Source organism: Lepisma saccharinum, chromosome 24 (assembly GCF_977018435.1).
Source record: "Lepisma saccharinum chromosome 24, izLepSacc3.1, whole genome shotgun sequence".
NCBI lineage: Eukaryota > Metazoa > Arthropoda > Insecta > Zygentoma > Lepismatidae > Lepisma > Lepisma saccharinum.
Genome location: NC_139252.1, coordinates 4,926,461 through 4,946,456, shown reverse-complemented (window position 1 = coordinate 4,946,456; position 19,996 = coordinate 4,926,461). Strand labels below are relative to the sequence as shown.

The window sequence follows — 19,996 nt, the reverse complement described above, 5'->3', positions numbered from 1 at the left end:
GCCTATGATAGGAGCAGATAATCTAACCCTAATCCAAATTGGTCTTTCTGCTACAAAACCCATGGCCTTTGGTTACATTTTTGGGTTTATGAAACCGGTAATTGGGTGTTTGCTACTGGGCTGGTTTAAATGCAACTACTCTCAAAAGGTCGAAATCGAGCAAAATGTAGGGTCGGATATGACTTTGGATCCAATATGGCCGCCGTATGTGTTGTTTAATCTCGAAATCGCCTTAACAACTTTTCTTTCCCTCGACGTCAGCTATCTTCTTGTCAAATTTCAACTGGCTGGGTCGAAATTTTTAAAAAAATCGATGAAAATTCTTCAAAGTCCAAGAATGGCCGTTTAGGGGACGAGAAGGGCGCAGGCTCGCGGATTTAATTAGAAAATTGACACTTGCGACTTTGCTTTAGGCTAGCCCTGCATGTTTTCGTGTACAGGAGTGATGCAGCTTCCATCCTACGAGATATTGTGAGCTTGGCGCCAAAACTCCATTTTGTATTCAAACTTGAAAAAAACCGTTACAATCTAGCATTTACACTGAATTTCGAATGGAGAATCAAACTTTTCCAGTGACTCGAACACTAAACCTCTGTCAACGTGGTTCAGTGGTTAGCGCTTTTTCAATTTCAACTGACAAAATGGCTGTTTTATGCGTGCAAAGCACAGAATGAGAAAGAATCGAAATTTGAAACATTCACGCAAAAAAGTGAACTTTTTATTTCAAACTTGAAAAACCGTTACAATAAAGCATTTACACTGAATTTCGAAGGGAGAATCAAACTTTTCCAGTGACTCGAACACTAAACCTCTGTCGACGTGGCTCAGTGGTTAGCGCTTTTTCAATTTCAACTGACAAAATGGCCGCTTTATGCGTGGAAAGCTCAGAATGACAACAGGAGCAGCACACACGGGAATTTTGCTTCCAAACAAGTACCCTAAACGTTGCGATTAGCTTTCCTTGATTTAATTATTGCAACGTGATGTTGCATGTTATCGAATTTTGAAAGATTCACGCCAAAACTGACTATGTAAACACAGTATCACGCGTCGCGGTACTCCGGGACGCGAGCCCCAAAATACGGTTTTTTCAGCAAGTGCGGTCCGCCACTGTTTACGTATAACTTTGTGAACGTTTCGCTTCGTCTCAAAAAATGAAAAAAACTTGGATAGATCGCATGGCTGGAATTAAGTGTGAAAATTTGAAAGCGTGTGAAGTGTGAGAATAATTGGAAAATAAGTGCACGTCCCGGGGAAGTTAACCCCCCCCTGGAGCCCCCCTGGTGCGTTATACCTTGGACACCCTGTGAATCTTGTGGACCAAAGACCAAGGACTGTGCAGGTATCTTGACCGACGCGCGGGGGTAGTACTTTTTGAGATATTAAGGGAAAACCACCCCTATGCTAACCTTATGGAAAAAACAGCATAGTGCGCGAGCAAAAGAAAACAAGTAAATAACTTAGTGAAATACGAATCCTTATCCCTTGAAACACTTTAATCCCATACAGAAAGGACCAAGGAACACAACTAAATTTACCCCACCCCTCTCCGACCACTATCCTGGAAACCCTTGTGAAAAAATCCGCCCCATGCTTTTCTTATGGACAAATGAGCTTTTTCCGTAGGGATAGGAAAATTTATTTTAAACTTGCCGAAACTAAGAAACTAAGCCCCAATAAGAAACGGGATCTATACCATCGTGTAGCCCCATTCCTCCCCCGTGTTTTGAACCAACCCCCAACCCTCAATTCCTAGGGGTGGTTTTTCAGCGAACAACTTAGTGAAGTGATACAAGTGGCTGTTTCATGCGTGGAAAGCACTACATCAAAAGGACCAGCACACACGGCATTTTTGCTTCCAAAAACGTACTCTAACCTTTGCGATTAGCTTTCCTTGATTTAATTATTGTAACGTTATGTTGCATCTTGCATGTTATCGAATTTTGAAAGAATCACGCCAAAACTGACTATGTAAACACAGTATCACGCGTCGCGGTACTCCGGGACGCGAGCCCCAAAATACGGTTTTTTCCCCAAATGCGGTCCGCCACTGTTTACGTATAGCTTTGTGAACGTTTCGCTTCGTCCCAAAAAATGAAAAAAACTTGGATAGATCGCATGGCTGGAATTAAGTGTGAAAATTTGAAAGCGTGTGAAGTGTGAGAATAATTGGAAAATAAGTGCACGTCCCGGGGAAGTTTACCCCCCCTGGAGCCCCCCTGGTGCATTATACCTTGGACACCCTGTGAATCTTGTGGACCAAAGACCAAGGACTGTGCAGGTATCTTGACGACGCGCGGGGGTAGTACTTTTTGAGATATTAAGGGAAAACCACCCCTATGCTAACCTTATGGAAAAAACAGCATAGTGCGCGAGCAAAAGAAAACAAGTAAATAACTTAGTGAAATACGAATCCTTATTCCTTGAAACACTTTAATCCCATACAGAAAGGACCAAGGAACACAACTAAATTTACCCCACCCCTCTCCGACCAATTTCTTGGAAACCCTTGTGAAAAAATCCGCCCCATGCTTTTCTTATGGACAAACGAGCTTTTTTTCAAACTTTTCCAGTGACTCGAACACTCAACATCCTGGTCACGAAACCGTCAGTTTGTCTTTCCAAGGCTCTGCTCTCTGGAAGGCGACCGATTCGAACCTTCTAACGAGGGCGTGGCGCCCAGGGCGCCACGACGTTTTCGAATTTCTCGTGAATTCACTGTCGAAAATTATATTATCTGAAAGGAGACACCTTACCCAGCCCGCATCTAAATTTTTGTTTCTCTAGGTTAACCCTAAATAAGTTTTTTTTGACAAGAAAGAGGTCGTTATTCACGCCCGAACGGGTACGTCTGCACCATCACCTTTGAAGCCCCTTGATTAATCGAACCTGTGGTCCTTGGAGATTTCCTCTTACTTGCGTATTCACAAGACACTGCTCTATCGAATCTGTACATTTCGGACGGGCTAGCTAGGACGTGGCGCCCAGGGCGCCTCGAAATGTTCGAAATTCGCAAAGAAGCCTCCTTGGATTTCCCTCCCGAGTTGTCTTCGCGTTGCCTTTTGCGAGATGCGGCGGTGCGGAAGAGAGATATCACCAGCGATGCGCGCGCATCAGGTGAAATCCAAGTTGGCTCTGAATTCGCAAAGAAAGCCCCCTTGGATTTGCTCTGATAAAGCACACTTCCGACTTTGCTTTAGGCTAGCCCTGCATGTTTTCGTGTAGAGGAGTGATGCAGCTTCCATCCTACGATATATGGTGAGTCTTGCGCCAAAACTCCATTTTGTATTCAAACTTGAAAAACGGGTAAATTTAGCATTTTTCATGTATTTCAAACGGAGAATCAAAACCTTTTCCGTGACTCGAAACAACCACCTCCCGATTACCAAACTTTGAAGTCACCTTCCAGGGACCTTCCCCTGTCACCGTGGCTCAGTGGTTAGCGCTGTCTTCCATTTGAACTGACAAAATGGCCGTTTTGTGCGTGGACTGCACGGCTCGAGACAGCATCAGAACGGGCATCCACGTGATTTTTGCTTCCAAAAATTTACTCTAACCTTTGCGCTTAACTTCCCTTGCTTTGATTATTGTAGTCTAATGTTGCATCTTGCATCCTATCGAATTTTGAAACATTCCCGCCAAAACTGACTTTTCAATTCAAACTTGAAAAACCGTTACAATTTAGCATTTACTCTGAATTTCGAATGGAGAATCAAACATTTCCCGTGACTCGAACCATAAACTTGCTTGTTACCATACCGTCACGCTATCTTCCAATGACCTTCCCCTTTCACCAATTCAAAGGGCTTAGCGATATCTTTCATTTGAAGGAGACAAATAATTTGATTTATGAGTGGGAAGAACAGCATCAGAACGGCTTCAGACAGCATCAGAACGAGCACACTTGGGATTTTTGCTTCCAAAAACGGACTCTAACCGTTGCGCTTAGCTTTCCTTGCTTTGATTGTTGTAGTGTAATGTTGCATCTTGCATCCTATCGAATTTTGAAACATTCCCGCCAAAACTGACTTTGCAATTCAAACTTGAAAAAACCGTTGAAATTGAGCATTTACACTGAATTTCAAATGGAGAATCAAACGTTTCCAGTGACTCGAACCCTAAACCTGCTTGTTACCATACCGTCACGCTATCTTCCAATGACCTTCCCCTTTCACCAATTCAAAGCGCTTAGTCCAAAAACATATAGAAAACAGCGATTTTGATGTTCGGGAGTTTTTTTTCATTATCTACATGCATATACGATTCATTTAAAAAGATAAAAAAAATGAGGTTTCATGATTTTAGGGTGAAGAGTGACCGATTTTTAGCCGTTTTATCTTTGGGGGGTGGTGGGTATCTGGTTGACTTGACACAAGTATTTCCCAGATTGGGTATAATAACGGCAATGGACGTAGGGGTGTCCGAGAAAGAAGTGAGGCTGGGAAAACGTATCACATGTGTCGAAACACGGAATTGGCACCAAGGGTGAAGAGTGACCGATTTTTAGCCGTTTTATCTTTGGGGGGTGGAGGGTATCTGGGTGACTTGACAAAAGTCTTTCCCAGATTGGGTATAATAACGGCAATGGACGTAGGGGTGTCCGAGAAAGAAGTGAGGCTGGGAAAACGTATCACATGTGTCGAAACACGGAATTGGCACCAAGGGCGAAGAGTGACCGATTTTTAGCCGTTTTCTCTTTGGGGGGTGGACGGTATCTGGGTGACTTGACACAAGTCTTTCCCAGATTGGGTATAATAACGGCAATGGACGTAGGGGTGTCCGAGAAAGAAGTGAGGCTGGGAAAACGTATCACATGTGTCGAAACACGGAATTGGCACCAAGGGTGAAGAGTGACCGATTTTTAGCCCTTTTCTCTTTGGGGGGTTGGAGGTATCTAGGTGACTTGACACAAGTCTTTCCCAGTTTGGGTATAATAACGGCAATGGGCCGCAGAGTGATGGTGCGAATTAAAGAGGAGAGGTGGAAAGCTCCATGGTTTATACATAGCAAATCAATTCTTAGGGATACTTGGGGGAGTAGGTGCCCTGTGAGTAAGTGGCGACCACAGGGCGAAAGAGCAAGTTGGGTCCGCTTGCGAGTCACGGAGAGATGGAGCAACCACCTGCGAGGGCGATGGAACTTGGCTGGAACCACGCTTGCAGTTCGTGATAGATTGCTCTGTCTGGGAAAAGTGAATAATGATTGAGTTTTCCCAGTGTGCTTGCACAAAAGGGCAATACCTGCAGAAGGAACCGCATGTGTATTGAGTATGGGAGAAGTGTGTGAGAAAGAGGTTTCCCAGGCTGTTACCGTATATCGGTATTTAGACCGTCAAACGTTGAGCTTGCGACTAAAGTCGCATAGAAGCAAATGGAAATAAGGTTTTCCCAAAGCTTTACTCTTTGACTTTAGACAAGCTTGGAGCTTGCGTGACTTGAGGAGCAGAGGTGGAAAGCTCCATAGTTTATACATAGCAAATCAATTCTTAGGGATACTTGGGGGAGTAGGTGCCCTGTGAGTAAGTGGCGACCACAGGGCGAGAGAGCAAGTTGGGTCCGCTTGCGAGTCACGGAGAGATGGAGCAACCACCTGCGAGGGCGATGGAACTTGGCTGGAACCACGCTTGCAGTTCGTGATAGATTGCTCTGTCTGGGAAAAGCGAATAATGATTGAGTTTTCCCAGTGTGCTTGCACAAAAGGGCAATACCTGCAGAAGGAACCGCATGTGCATTGAGTCTTGGAGAAGTGTGTGAGAAAGAGTTTTCCCAGGCTGTTACCGTATATCGGTAGTTAGACCGTCAAACGTTGAGCTTGCGACTAAAGTCGCATAGAAGCAAAGAGAAATAAGGTTTTCCCAAAGCTTTACTCTTTGACTTTAGACAAGCTTGGAGCTTGCGTGAATTGAGGAGTAGAGGTGGAAAGCTCCATAGTTTATACATAGCGATTCAATTCATAGGGATACTTGGGGAGTAGGTGCCCTGTGAGTAGGTGGCGACCACAGTGCGAAAGAGCAAGTTGGGTCCGCTTGCGAGTCACGGAGAGATGGAGCAACCACCTGCGAGGGCGATGGAACTTGGCTGGAACCACGCTTGCAGTTGGTGATAGATTGCTCTGTCTGGGAAAAGTGAATAATGATTGAGTTTTCCCAGTGTGCTTGCACAAAAGGGCAATACCTGCAGAAGGAACCGCATGTGCATTGAGTCTGGGAGAAGTGTGTGAGAAAGAGTTTTCCCAGGCTGTTACCGTATATCGGTAGTTAGACCGTCAAACGTCGAGCTTGCGACTAAAGTCGCATAGAAGAAAAGAGAAATAAGGCTTTTCCAAAGCTTTACTCTTTGACTTTAGACAAGCTTGGAGCTTGCGTGACTTGAGGAGGAGAGGTGGAAAGCTCCATCGTTTATACATAGCGAATCAATTCTTATTGATACTTGGGGGAGTAGGTGCCCTGTGAGTAGGTGGCGACCACAAGGCGAAAGAGCAAGTTGGGTCCGCTTGCGAGTCACGGAGAGATGGAGCAACCACCTGCGAGGGCGATGGAACTTGGCTGGAACCACGCTTGCAGTTTGTGATAGATTGCTCTGTCTGGGAAAAGTGAATAATGATTGAATTTTCCCAGTGTGCTTGCACAAATGGGCAATACCTGCAGAAGGAACCGCATGTGTATTGAGTCTGGGAGAAGTGTGTGAGAAAGAGAAGTTTTCCAGGCTGTTACCGTATATCGGTAGTTAGACCGTCAAACGTTGAGCTTGCGACTAAAGTCGCATAGAAGCAAAGAGAAAGCTTTTCCCAAGCTACTACTCTTTGACTTAAGTTGAGCTTGCATCTGTTGCTTAACGTAACGATAGAGGTGCAAGTTTGCATGGTGAAAAAAGAGAAAATCAATTCAGGTTGATATTTGGTGGGAATGGTGGCTCTTGGGCATGCTTAGCATGCTCTTGAGCGATGCCCTGTGTATATGTGGCGAACACAGGGCGATACAGCACCTTGGCACAGGTTGCGAGTCACGATGAGATGGAACTACTACCACCTCCGAGGACGATGGAGCTTGGCTTGAACCACGCTTGCAGTTCGTGATAGATTGCTCTGTCTGGGGAAAGTGAATAATGATTGAGTTTTCCCAGGGTGCTTGCACAAATGGGCAATACCTGCAGAAGGAACCGCATGTGTATTGAGTCTGGGAGAAGTGTGTGAGAAAGAGAAGTTTCCCAGGCTGTTACCGTATATCGGTAGTTAGACCGTCAAACGTTGAGCTTGCGACTAAAGTCGCATAGAAGCAAAGAGAAATAAGGTTTTCCCAAGCTACTACTCTTTGACTTAAGTTGAGCTTGCATCTGTTGCTTAACGTAACGATAGAGGTGCAAGTTTGCATGGTGAAAAAAGAGAAAATCAATTCAGGTTGATATTTGGTGGGAATGGTGGCTCTTGGGCATGTTTAGCATGCTCTTGAGCGATGCCCTGTGTATATGTGGCGAACACAGGGCGATACAGCACCTTGGCACAGGTTGCGAGTCACGATGAGATGGAACTACTACCACCTCCGAGGACGATGGAGCTTGGCTTGAACCACGCTTGCAGTTCGTGATAGATTGCTCTGTCTGGGGAAAGTGAATAATGATTGAGTTTTCCCAGCGTGCTTGCACAAAAGGGCAATACCTACAGAAGGAACCGCATGTGTATTGAGTCTGGGAGAAGTGTGTGAGAAAGAGAAGTTTCCCATGCTGTTACCGTATATCGGTAGTTAGACCGTCAAACGTTGAGCTTGCGACTAAAGTCGCATAGAAGCAAAGAGAAAGCTTTTCCCAAGCTACTACTCTTTAACTTAAGTTGAGCTTGCATCTGTTGCTTAACGCAACGATAGAGGTGCAAGTTTGCATGGTGAAAAAAGAGAAAATCAATTCATATTGATTTATGGTGGGAATGGTGGCTCTTGTGCTTGCTAAGCATGCTCTTGAGCGATGCCCTGTGCATTACGTGGCGAGCACAGGGCGATACAGCACCTTGGCACAGGTTGCGAGTCACGATGAGATGGAACTACCACCTCCGAGGGCGAAGGAGCTTGGCTTGAACCACGCTTGGAGTTTCAGATAGATCTTTCTGTCTGGGCAAATTTAAGGAGTTGTAAGTTTCCCAGTCTCTTACCGTATATCGGTACATAGACCGTCAACCAATGAGCATAAGACTCTAGTCGCAAAGATAAAGTTTTCCCAAGCTGTTACTCTTTGACTTTAGTTGAGCTTGCATCTGTTGCTTAAGGTAACGATAGAGGTGCAAGTTTGCATGGTTAAAAAAGAGTAAATCAATTCATTTTGATATATGGTGGGAATGGTGGCTCTTGGGCTTGCTAAGCATGCTCTTGATCGATGCCCTGTGCATTACGTGGCGAGCACAGGGCGATACAGCACCTTGGCATAGGTTGCGAGTCACGAGTAGCTGGAACTACCACCTCCAAAGGCGATGGAGCTTGGCTGGATCCACGTTATGAGATGCCGATATATTGCTATCCGTGGGAAAAGTTAAGGAGTTGTTTGTTTCCCAGTCTCTTACCGTATATCGGTACATAGACCGTCAACCAATGAGCATAAGACTCTAGTCGCAAAGAGAAAGCTTTTCCCAAGCTACTACTCTTTGACTTTAGTTGAGCTTGCATCTGTTGCTTAATGTAACGATGGAGGTGCGAGTTTGCATAGTTAAGAAAGAGTAAATCAATTCATATTGATATTTGGTGGGAATGGTGGCTCTTGTGCTTGCTAAGCATGCTCTTGAGCGATGCCCTGTGCATTACGTGGCGAGCACAGGGCGATACAGCACCTTTGCACAGGTTGCGAGTCACGAAGAGCTGGAACTACTACCATCTCCGAGGACGATGGAGCTTGGCTTGAACCACGCTTGGAGTTTCAGATAGATATGTCTGTCTGGGCAAAGTTAAGGAGTTGTAAGTTTCCCAGTCTCTCACCGTATATCGGTACATAGACCGTCAACCAATGAGCATAAGACTCTAGTCGCAAAGATAAAACTTTTCCCAAGCTACTACTCTTTGACTTTAGTTGAGCTTGCATCTGTTGCTTAACGTAACGATGGAGGTGCAAGTTTGCATAGTTGAAAAAGAGTAAATCAATTCTCGTTGATATTTGGTGGGTATGGTGGCTCTTGGGCGTGCTTAACATGCTCTTGAGCGTGCCCTGTGCATTACGTGGCGAGCACAGGGCTATATAGCAAGCTTGTCCCACTTGCGAGTCACGTTGAGGTGAAGCAACCACCTCCGAGGGCAATCGAGCTTGGCTTGAACCACGCTTTGAAATGCCGATATATTGCTATTTGTGGGAAAAGTTAAGGAGTTGTTTGTTTCCCAGTCTCTTACCGTATATCGGTACATAGACCGTCAACCAATGAGCATAAGACTCTAGTCGCAAAGAGAAAGCTTTTCCCAAGCTACTACTCTTTGACTTTAGTTGAGCTTGCATCTGTTGCTTAACGTAACGACGGAGGTGCAAGTTTGCATAGTTCAAAAAGAGTAAATCAATTCATATTGATATATGGTGGGAATGGTGGCTCTTGGGCGTGCTTAACATGCTCTGGAGCGTGCCCTGTGCATTACGTGGCGAGCACAGGGCAATATAGCAAGCTTGTCCCACTTGCGAGTCACGTTGAGGTGAAGCAACCACCTCAGAGGTGCATGGACCTCGGTTCAGGCATCTAGTGTAATTCGAACCCCACTGTTCACCCGCCACGCAAGCAATCGGGGAGGTAGGTATACCAATCGGTATCAATGCCTTCACTGTCGGTCAACCGCCGGTTGCAATTTCGTGGATGGAGTAGGGATCATCCTTTCGGATGAGACCCGAAGCGAACGTTAGCTATGCGTTCAAAGGCAACCCCACTCACGTGGGATGTTGGGGTTCGAATTGTTTTCCGAAAAGCATTGCTGTATTCATAGTTTTCGGAAAATTCACGGCACCCATCTTTGTTTCTGCACCGTGTACGAGTAAGTGACAGAGCCGCGCAAGCGGGAAGGTAGCCTTCCTTGGAAGACTGGTTTAACCTGAACCAAGTTTGTTGCTACTAACTTGTCAGCCCTCGTACACGGTGGTTCGCCTCCGACACGTGACGTAGCCGTTTGTGCTCTTCCGAACGCATGTAGGTTGAGCATCAGACACCTTGAATTGACTTACCCACCCTAGTGGGGAAGCTTAGCTTACTTCGGGAACTCATGCTCATCCGAACGACTGTAGGTTGAAGCCTGCACCGAGGTTAAGCATAGCATGTCAAATTAAGGTGCCTCTCAAGCGGATAACTTGCCTACCTCTGTTCTTCCGAACGTCTTTAGGCTGAGCACTCTGAGGGAAAGCAAGGTAAAACGTCAACCGTCGGAAGCCGAGCGAGTTAAGAGAACCGGTCCTGCGGGAGCACTTGCCCACCTCGGGAACTCCAGCTCATCCGAACGAATGTAGGATGAAGCCTGCACCGAGTTAAAGCAATTCATTTTGTCAGCCCTCGCTGCCGAGAAGTGACGAGACGTCAATCGCCGGCGACTGCCTACCTCGGGAACTCCGGCTCATCCGAACGAATGTAGGTTGAAGCCTGCACCGTGGGAAAGCAAGGAACGCCGACGTTTTGACGGTAACTCGCCCACCTCCTCTCTTCCGAACGACTCTAGGTAGAGGGGTGTGGGATAGTGAGCTACTTTTTCACATTTCGGTTAGCGGGAAGTGACACAAGGTACCCGACCGGTGTTAGCTTGCCTACCTTGGGAACTCCGGTTCATCCGAACGACTCTAGGATGAAACCTGCACCAAGGGAAAGCAAGCTAGCTCTCTCTTTTCTCTCCCGGTGACGGCGATGCCTTCTCCGGTTTGCGTTGCATCGTTTCTGAAGTTGACCCGTCCGCTCTGCCTACTTCGGGAACTCCGGCTCGACCGAACGACTCTAAGTCGAAGCCTGCACCGAAGGAAAGCAGCGGATGTGCCAGCCTCCGTGGCGAGACAACCTAAACCCGAAGGTTCCTGAGAACTTTGTACGGGTTGCCGTCGAAGCGTGCGTTCTCCGGAGCGCCGTCTTGAGTGGCTGCCTGTTGCCGTACAGGCACGGCTGTTCGCTGGGAGCTCCCAGCCTCCCAGGCCAGGAACAGAACCAAGACGCGGGCACGGTGCCAATCGAAGAAGTCGGTTCGCCGTTCCCGCGCGCAAACGAACGTCTCGAAGTTTCCAGCTTTAATAGCGGAACTACGTAGGCCTCTAACCAAAGTAGTGGGAGTAGTAGTATGTTTTCGGGAAAGCGGTGTAACCTGTTGTTCACGCAGCAGTGTTGCGTTGCCTAAGTTAGTGGCGAGCCTCTTTCCTTGCTTAAAACATGGCACTCTGCCTCGCGCGAGTGCTGCATACGCACCGTATGCACCGTACCCTGGTTGATCCTGCCAGTAGTCATATGCTCGTCTCAAAGCCTAAGCCATGCATGTCTCAGTACAGACTTGACCAAAGTGAAACCGCGAATGGCTCATTACATCAGATATGGTTCCTTAGATCGTACGCATCCTACTTGGATACCTGTGGCAATTCCAGAGCTAATACATGCTCACGGTGTCTCCGGCCGGGCAACCGGACGGAGTGCCGTTACCTTTAAAAGACCAAACGGTCCGCTTCTGCGGGCCGACTCATTTGGTGACTCTAAGTAACCTCTAGGCAGATCGCACGGTCAAGCACCGGCGACGCATCTATCAAATGTCTGCCTCATCACACTGGATGGTGGGTTATTGGCCCACCATGGTGATTACGGGTAACGGGGAATCAGGGTTCGATTCCGGAGAGGGAGCCTGAGAAACGGCTACCACATCTATGGAAGGCAGCAGGCACGCAAATTACCCACTCCCGGCACGGGGAGGTAGTGACGAAAAATATCGATGCGGGACTCATCCGAGGCCCCGTAATCGGAATGTATCCAGCCTAAACATTTGGGTGAACCTATCGGAGTGCAAGTCTGGTGCCAGCAGACGCGGTAAGTCCAGCTCCGATAGCGTATACTGAAGTTGTTGAGGTTAAAAAGCTCGTAGTTGGATCTGGGTCTCGGGCGGTCGGTTCGCCGTCAGGCGTTGAATTGGCCGTACCGGACATCTTCTCGGTTTCCTCGGTCTGCTCTTCACCGAGTGGACCGTGGCATTCCGGGACGTTTACTTTGAACAAATTAAAGTGCTCAAAGCAGGCTATTTGCCTCGATTCTCCTTGCATGGAATAATGGAACAGGACCTCGGTTCTCTCTGTTGGTTTTCGAACCAGAGGTAATGATTAAAAGGGATTGACGGGGGCATTAGTATTGCGAGGGGAGAGGTGAAATTCTTGGATCCTCGCAAGACTACCTACAGCGAAAGCATTTGCCAAGAATGTCTTCATTAATCAAGAACGAAAGTTAGAGGTTCGAAGGCGATTAGATACCGCCCTACTTCTAACCATAAACGATGCCATCCAGCGATGCGCAAGGTTCAAGATGACCTTGCGCGAAGCCCACGGGAAACCTGAGGTTTCGGGTTCCGGGGGGAGTATGGTTGCAAAGCTGAAACTTAAAGGAATTGACGGAAGGGCACCACAAGGCGTGGGACGTGCGGCTCAACTTGACTCAACACGGCAAAACTTACCAGGCCCGGACACCGTAAGGATTGACAGATTGAGAGCTCTCTCTTGATTCGGTGGATGGTGGTGCATGGCCGATTTTAGTTGGTGGAGCGATTTGTCTGCTTGATTGCGATAACGAGCGAGACTCCTGCCTATTAACTAGGCGTCGGGGTACGTGTACCCCCGGCGCATCAAACCTCTTCTTAGAGGGACCGGTTGTCGCAAGCAGCAAGAGTGGGAGCTATATCAGGTCAGTGATGCCCTTAGATGCTCTGGGCCGCACGCGCGTCACACTGAAGGAGACAACGCGTCTTCCCCTGCCGAGAGGTACGGGTAACCGCTGAACCTCCTTCGTGATAGGGACCGGGGATTGATATTGTTCCCCGCTAACGAGGAATGCCCAGTAAGCGCGAGTCATCAGCTCGCGTTGATCGAGTCCCTGCCCTTTGTGCACACCGCCCGTCGATGCATCCGATCGAGTGATACGGTGAGGCCTTTGGACCGGCGCCCTGCCACCTTAAGCAGGAACCGTCGGGAAGACGGCCGAACCTGGTCACTTAGAGGAAGCAAAAGTTGTAACAAGGTTTGGGTAGGAGAACCTGCCCAAGGATCATTACCGTACGGTATATCCGCTTCTTCCTCCAAAACTTATGGTAGTACGCAGATCCGCACGAGCGTGGAAGGGGCCCTGGAGCCTGCGGATATGTATATATCGAGTCCAGATCACTGTGTCTTGTGCAGCTTGGCCGACCACGGTGAGCCTTGCTGTAGAGCACGAAGCACGTTAATAGGGGTAGGTGAGTCTCGACCTTTAAGTATCGCCCCGCAAAAACATGCACCCGAACCCCGTCTCGAGGCCTTGGAGACGGTGGGGGTAGGTATCATCCGGGGAGGCTCGCGAGGGCGCTTCCCGATGAACAGACACATTATTCCGCCGGAGTGCGACCTGTCGCACTCCAGCAAACCTAAACAACCCCAGGCGGGGGATCACTTGGCTCGTGGGTCGATGAAGAACGCAGCTAGCTGCGAGTCAATTTGCGATCTGCAAAACAGAGAGCATCGACGGTTTCGAATGCACATTGCGGCCCGGGTCTTTACCTGGGTCGGTCCTGGTTGAGTGTCGGAAGTTTCAAAATGACGTGCTCTGGCGAGCACAGCGCGTGTAACAGCACGCCACGAGAGTCTCGCGGCCGCCTCTCTCAAGGAGGTAAGAGCGGTCGCGAGGTCGAATCCGAAATAGGATCTTTAGGAGTCGGCCGCGAGGTCGTCTTCTCGGAGGACTCCATTCTAGTACAAGAAGTGGAAAGACCGGTCTACGGATCATTCCGGAGCAGTCCGGATCCGTATCCCGGAAGCAGCTTTCCGAGCATTCAGGGGCGAGCAACTTGCAGAGATGGTTGTCTTTTGCAGTTAGGTTGAACCTAGCTGTAGAGCAACTTAAAGAAAGCACGTGGAGAATGAAAAAGTTGCCGGCAGACATGCTATGCATGTCCGGCCAGACTATAATTGACCGGCACTTGCAAAAGTGCTAGCAGAGATGGTTGTCTTTTGCAGTTAGGTTGAACCTAGCTGTAGAGCACCGTAAAGAAAGCACGTGGAGAATGGAAAAGTTATGTCCGGCCGGCACATTTGCCGGCTCGACTATAGTTGCTCGCCGGTGATCGGGATGTAGGCTTCTTCGGACATTGTGGCTGGACCACTCGGATGCTCGGAAGGTTAAATTTCCAAAGTTTGGAATTACGTGGAGTGGGAGAGCCGGCCGGACGACTCAGTTTCGTCCGGGCGGGTGCCTCTCGTTGAACGCAGGGTAAGTTTCCAAAATTAATGGAAGAGCCGGTCTGTTCGTTTCGCGTGGAAGGAAAGCTCGGTCAAGGTTAGAGGTTTCCGCCGAAGCTGGAGAGCCACCTTACCGTCCAGACCGGAGGACCTGCGTTGGGCGACGAGGAAGTTCCCTCGGACCTCCTAGGAAACCGCAATCTCAGTTAGCACCCGACCTCGACTCAGGGTTGACCACCCGCACGATTTAAGCATATCAATATGCGGAGGAAAAGAAAATAACAATGATTCCCTCGGTAGCCGCGAGCGAAAAGGGAGAAGCCCGCCACCCAAGCCTCCGGCACGGTTATCCGAGCCGGCGGGCGATTTGGTGGAAGGGAGCGTCCGTAAATCCCGCTCGGCGGGGGGTTCTAAGTGTAACTTGAAAGGACCAACATCCCACAGAGGGTGCTAGGCCCGTGCGAACCTCCGCCTTGCCGAGTCGGGCTGGGCGCTTTCCCAAGGATTCGGGATGCTCTGGAATGCATCCCTAAGTGGGAGGTAGATTCCTCCTAAGGCTAAATATCACCACGAGACCGATAGCGAACAAGTACCGCGAGGGAAAGTTGAAAAGAACTTTGAAGAGAGAGTTCAACAGTACGTGAAACCGCCTGGGGGTCAAACGGATGGAGCTCGAGAGTTCGATGGGGGAAGGTGATTCAAGGGTTAAGGACCAAGTCTCCGGCCCCCGAGCGGGGTTGTCCCCTTCCTTAGGGACCTCCCGTCTGCGAGGGTGCGTCCGGGACGGTCCCCCTTCATTCCGCGCCCGGTAGGGCACCGCGGCTCGTTGGGATCCGTCCTAAGGGCCTGGGGTGGAGCTCTCCGGCTCGTCCGGAGAACCCCCGGTGACCCGGATGGAACCCGACGGCTGAAGGGCAGGCCTGGGGATCCGCCGCCGTTTTTAGGCGGAAGGCGTAGAGGTCGCAGCAATGTGGCGTGCCTGGCAGTGTCCCCCCGTCCCCCGCTCGTCCGAGCGGGGGTTCGCGGGGGGCGTACTGTGAGCCCCGGGCCCGTGCGGTGTTCAACGAGTGGCCCATCAGAACCCGTCTTGAAACACGGACCAAGGAGTCTAGCGCGTGGGCGAGTCTAAGGGAATCACTAAACCCGAAGGCGCAGTCAAAGCGACTGGGACGATCGAGGTGACCCGGAGTCGCTCAACGAAGGGCCCTCGCGCAGTCCCGGGGCGATCTCCCACCTCCGGGTGCGGGGATCGTACCTACGAGCCCACTCGCTGGGACCCGAAAGATGGTGAACTATGCTCGGCCAGGACGAATCCAGGGGAAACCCTGGTGGAAGTCCGAACCGCCTCTGACGTGCAAATCGACCGTCTGAGCTAAGCATAGTGGCGAAAGGCCAATCGAACCGTCTAGTAGCTGGTTCCCTCCGAAGTGTCCCTCAGGACAGCTGGCGCTCGCAAGGGGGGTCCATCCCGGTAAAGCGAATGACCGGGGGCCTCGGGGCCGAAACGGCCTCGACCCACTCTCAAACTCTGAACGGGATGGAGGTCCCGCTTGCCCCTAGGGCGAAGCGGGGCCTTCTTTTCAGGACCCGAGTGCTCAGTGGGCCGCTCCTGGTAAGCAGGACTGGCGCTGTGGGATGAACCAAACGCCGGGTTAAGGCGCCTGAATCGACGCTGCTCAAACCACGAAAGGCGTCGGTTGCTCAAGACAGCAGGGCGGTGGCCATGGAAGTCGGCATCCGCTAAGGAGTGTGTAACGACTCACCTGCCGAAGCAACCGGCCCTGAAAATGGATGGCAATCGAGCGTCGTGCCTATACCCGGCCGCCGCCGCAATGCTAATGCATTGGCATCAATGCAAGAATGATGCGGCGGTGAGCGTGGAAGGGTCTGGGCGCGAGCCTGCCTGGAGCCGCCGTCGTTGCAGATCTTGGTGGTAGTAGCAAAAAATCTGATGAGACCTCGCTGAGGTCAGACGTGGAGAAGGGTTCCGCCTCAACAGCAGTTGCAGGCGGGTGAGCCGGTCCTTAGACCGCGGAGAACTCCCACCGATGCGTCGGGTCAGTTTCGTGCCTGCCATTACCTCCTATACCTCCGGGTGTAGTGTAGTGGTTAGCGCGACGCGCCGGCGTCTCGGCCGCGGTCGAAAGGGAAGTGGGGTATCCAGCCCTCCGCCGCGTCTCGGGACCGGGAGTGCGTCGCGGGTTCCCTCGAAGTCCGTAAGTCCAGGTAACTGGTGGCACCAGGAGAATCTGTCGGGTCCCGGGGGCAGAGTTGTCTGTTCTGTCAGAGCGATCCCCTACGCTCCCCGGAATCTTCCCAGAAGGAGAAGGGGACACTGGGGAAAGCTAAGAGAACCGTAGTTGGGTGCGGTTTCCCCGGGTGCCCGTCGGACCTTGAAAATCTTGGTGGGAACAGCGCAGCAGAGTCCCGAGGCCTGGCCGTACCCGAATCCGCATCTGGCCTCCGAGGTAAAGAGCCTCTTGACGATAGACTAATGTGGGTAAGGGAAGTCGGCAATTTGGATCCGTAACTTCGGAACAAGGATTGGCTCTGGGGACCGGGGCCGGTCGGGGCCCGGGGGGTCACCGCGGGTTCGGTCCGGCGTGGGTCTTTAGCGAGGGGCTGGCTCCCGAGCGTGGACCGCGCGTCGGACTTCCGCGAGCGTCCCTGGGCTCTCTGAGGGGAACGCACCGAACCCCTTGCCCCCCTCGGGGGTGCTCGGGGGAAGGTGCCTCCCCTCGAGTCGGCCGCCGACGAACGGTCGACTCAGAACCGGCACGGACCAGGGGAATCCGACTGTTTAATTAAAACATAGCATCCCGACAGCCTGGAAGGGTGTTGACGGGATGTGATTTCTGCCCAGTGCTCTGAATGTCGCGCTGAAGAAATTCAGGGAAGCGCGGGTAAACGGCGGGAGTAACTATGACTCTTAAGGGAGCTAAGTGCCTGGCACTACGAGGGTAGAAGTGAAACTCGATGATCCTTGCACCCAGGTACTACGATACAAATACAAACCTCTATTGTCAGTTTAAAGATCCAATTGAACCTTACCTTAATTTATTGGAAAATATTATTGAGGCCTACCCTGTATCTCGCATCATCATCTGCATGGATAGCAACGCGAAATCAAAGCTATGGTTCAGTAAAATAACTGATGAAAGGGGTCTCCTGTTGGAAGACCTGATAGCACTGAAAGATCTTAAAGTGCTAAACATCAAATCCGACACACCAACTTTCAGGAATAAGCAAGGAGCCTCATCAAACATCGACTTGAGTTTAATCAGAGGCATGAATGGATCTCAGGGTATAAACTGGTCGATCATAGACAATGAAACATCAAGTGACCATAACATAATTAGGATAAGCATACAAAATCAAGGCTATAGTGCACAAGGATCTTCACAACAGAGAATTAACTGGAAAGTTATTGACAAGGGCACTCTCTTCAAATATGCTTCTCAAAGAAATGAAGAGGATTCTGACCAGGATATAGGGAATAAAATCGAGCAATTGTTCGACATAGTTAATCGGGCAAAAACTGACGGTTTAAAGCAGTCTAATACAGGAATCAAAAATAGGACAACTAAATGGCCAGACTATTTGGTTAAAAGAAGGAATACAACGCGCAAACTCCGAAAGTTCTATCAGAAGTCGATTACTCAAGCAGATAAGCAGTTCTATCTGGAAAAATATAGAGATTCAAAGTGGCGGTACTCCAATCTTCTAAAGCAATATAAGCAGAAATCGTGGGCAGTTTTTGCCCGTCGAGAGTTAATTCGTAACCCATGGAGCTTACCATACAAGATAAAGGCCGGTAAAATTAAGGCATCCACTGTTCTTACTTCAATCAAGAAATCTGACAACGACTATACAAGGAATCATGCAGAATCGGCTTCCTATCTTTTAGATCAACTTTTGCCTTTAGACAATCCAAAGGAGGACAACATCCAACAAACCCATATAAGGAAAGCTATGAAAACCCCTTATGTTACGGAAAACCTAACTATTCCGTTCTCATTCGAGGAAGTTGCTATTGCTATTGATCAACTTAAAATAAAGAAGACACCTGGACCGGATGGAATTTCAAATGAACTAATTAAGGTGGGAAAAAACCATCTAACCCACCTACTCCAACAAATTTACAATCTCTGTCTGGTTCAGGGAACTTTCCCCACATGTTGGAAATCTGCCGATCTAATACTTATTCTTAAAGACAAAAATAGAGACCCTTGTCTAGCAAAGTCTTATAGACCAATCTGCTTGCTGGATAGTTTCGGTAAGATTTTGGAGAAACTTCTAGTAAAAAGGATTGAGGAGAATGCCATTTTGAGGAACAAGTATATAAACCAATACGGTTTCAGGAAGGGAAGGGCTACTGAGGATGCAATTAATAAAGTCAAGAAATCAGTCCATGACTCGCATATGAAATACGTATTGGGGATTGCCATTGATATCCAAGGCGCGTTCGACAATGTATGGTGGCCTTATGCCTTGAAGTTATTTAGGGACATGAACCTTCCTCAAGCATTATATTATGTTTTAAAGGATTACCTTAATAATAGGAATGTTACATACAGAAATACTGGCCAGGTCATCCAAAAGGAAATTAATAAAGGATGCCCTCAAGGGTCAGTTCTTGGACCTCAAATATGGAATATTACGATTGACCCGCTTCTGTCGGATATTGCTGGAAACCCTGCCACCATCGACATCGTGGCGTATGCCGACGATATTATGATCTTAACTGGAGCAAATAATAGAAGAGACCTGGAACAAAAAGCAAACGAGTTATTAAATCAAATAACCTCCTGGTGCCATACCTCTAAACTCTCAATTGCAACTAATAAAACTGTTTTTGCACAACTCAAGGGTCGCTTGTTGAGATCTCCATGTATAAAACTTAATAATAAATCAATTCGTGAGGAAAAGTCAATGAAATACCTTGGTGTGTACATAGATTCTCAATTAAAATTCAATTCACATGTGGAATACATCACTAGTAAAGCTAAGGCTACTACCCATGGAGTTCTAAGTCTCGGGAATGGCTCCTTTAAGATACCTTTCACAACAGCTATGATTTACTACAATGCAATTTTCCTCTCAACTATAAGATATGCAGCTAGTGTGTGGGCCCATCTGGCTTTCGAAGACAGAATTATATCGAAACTTAGATCAGCTCAACGTAATGTGCTCCTAAGGATTCTAGGGGCATTCAAAACTTCTCCAACTCGTTCCCTAATCGCAATTGCAGGAGTCCTTCCACTGGACATGGAAGTCCAACTGGCTGCAGCAATCTACTGGCTGAAGAATAGATGTTACAACGATCTCCAAAGACACAACATCAATGTAGGAAGTAGAGAAGAGGCTAGACTTCATTTCTATAATAAATGGGAGAAAGAGTGGAACGAGGAGGCTTCAACCCGTTCAAAGTTATATATTCCTAGTGTGAAAACTCGAAACTCATGGAAACACTTTTTACCATCTAAAGGACTTGTACACTTCATAACAGGTCATGGTCCTTATGGATCATACCTGAAACGGTTTAAACTCAAACTAGATGACAACTGCAAGGTCTGTAAGACCTTAGATTCACCAGAACACAAAACTTTGATTTGTCAGGA

The 19,996-nt window shown here is 48.8% G+C and overlaps 2 non-coding genes and 1 pseudogene across 2 annotated transcripts; all 3 read left to right on the top strand.

Moving 5' to 3' along the window:
- The first annotated feature begins 11,394 nt into the window (after positions 1 to 11,394).
- Positions 11,395 to 13,215, top strand: LOC145978471 (small subunit ribosomal RNA). The gene has a single exon (XR_014440705.1). It is a non-coding gene; the product is annotated as a small subunit ribosomal RNA (ribosomal RNA).
- Positions 13,216 to 13,570: 355 nt separating this feature from the next.
- On the top strand, positions 13,571 to 13,722 carry LOC145978484 (5.8S ribosomal RNA). Its single transcript, XR_014440713.1, has one exon. It is a non-coding gene; the product is annotated as a 5.8S ribosomal RNA (ribosomal RNA).
- An 890-nt stretch (positions 13,723 to 14,612) lies between these two features.
- LOC145978480 (large subunit ribosomal RNA) lies at positions 14,613 to 16,860 on the top strand (annotated as a pseudogene).
- The last annotated feature ends 3,136 nt before the right edge of the window (positions 16,861 to 19,996 follow it).